General features: G+C 38.8%; 1 pseudogene; it reads right to left on the reverse strand.

Annotated features, from left to right (window-relative positions):
• Positions 1-641: 641 nt before the first annotated feature.
• Positions 642-1,094, reverse strand: LOC114085660 (RING finger protein 11 pseudogene; annotated as a pseudogene).
• Positions 1,095-1,524: the final 430 nt, after the last annotated feature.

Consider the following 1,524-nt stretch of genomic DNA (forward strand, 5'->3'; position numbering starts at 1 on the left):
CTTAAAAGTCTGCATTTCCTAACTGCAAACAGAATATAGCACTCACAACAGGTTATAAATAAACTGGTTTTCAAGCATAGAGCCAGCCCCAACGATAATACAATATTTAAAAAGAACTAAGGCACTGAATTCCATTTCCAGTGGGAAAAAAGAACTGTGCAAACAAGCTTAAAATGGCTTTTTTTTGGGTGCCAGTGTTATAAAATGTAGCTTTTAATACAACCTTGACCCAAATGCCAGTAATTTCAGAAAAGAATCTGGTGGAGAGAAGAAAGTTATTTCATTTAGGAAAAATAACCACTATCTTTTTCCTAATCTTCAACATACCCAATGTCAACATAGATAGCTGCTTTAACACTTTACAGAATTCCTATGTCCTGGAGCAATAGCAACATCAACTACAATCATATTTTTAAACACTGGGTCAAGGCTTTCCATAAAAATATCATCCTACTTCCTCCCCTAAGTTTCTAAAATATAACATACTTTTCTCAACATCTACAGCCATCCAGGAATTTTTAGGAAAATTGTGTACATGATCTTAATTCCTAATCCATGGATCTTTGGACTTAGAGATGAACGATCAAAATGACCAAAAATGATGGTTCACTTAAAGTTAGAGGGAAGACTCAATTTATTGCTCAATTAGTCTCAGAGGATGAAATCAGTGTTGCATCAACTGGTTCATGCAGGAGGGTCATGTGGAAGGCCTCATCAGCCAGTCATCTGTGCAGTCCAGGTGATAGCTGTGCACACACGGTAGAAATCGAATTTGGTCCCCATGAACAAAGTCCATCACATAGATCACATACTCCTGGATCTTTTTTGCTGATCCATCTTTTGAGGGTCATCGCCTCCTTTAGGCAGATGCTGTATAAGGCCTATTCTTTGAACTATCCTAATTTGTTCCTCTTCAGTCAATTGAGTTGCTAGTCTGGCTGGGTGTTGGATTATAAACTGCAACTGGAACTTGTTCCTGATGTGGCAACTCCTGATCTGGCTCAGTCCCCTCGCCAAAGCTAGCTGCGTCAGGCTGAGGCTCCTGAAGCAGGGAAATGTCATCCAAGGGGGGCGGATTTTAGGCAGTTCCCCATCTTCTGGGGCTGGAGCGTGTTATCTTTGTACTGTTCTGACAGTCTTATCACCCATGGGGTCCCTTTTGAAAAGAGTTTACAGCTGCTTCCTGGTAATTTTTAAAAAACCACCCTTAGTTCTATTTTTCTATTCTCCACTTGATTTATTTCTGCTCGGATATTTATTATTTTCTTCCTTATGCTAACCTTGGGCTTATTTTTTTGCTAATTCCTTGAGGAGTAAAGTATTGTTTATTTGAGGTCTTTTTTTGGCTTTAAAGTAAGCACTCACTGTTATCAATTTCCCTTTTAAAATTGTTTTTGAGAGGGGGGATAGTAGAGGATAGGAAAGGCAGCAGAATACAACAGACACTAGTATGGCAACATGTAAATCAATGGATGTGTAACTGATATGATTCTGCAATCTGTATATGGGGTAAAAATGGGAGTT

Source organism: Marmota flaviventris, chromosome 3 (assembly GCF_047511675.1).
Source record: "Marmota flaviventris isolate mMarFla1 chromosome 3, mMarFla1.hap1, whole genome shotgun sequence".
NCBI classification, from domain to species: Eukaryota; Metazoa; Chordata; class Mammalia; order Rodentia; family Sciuridae; genus Marmota; species Marmota flaviventris.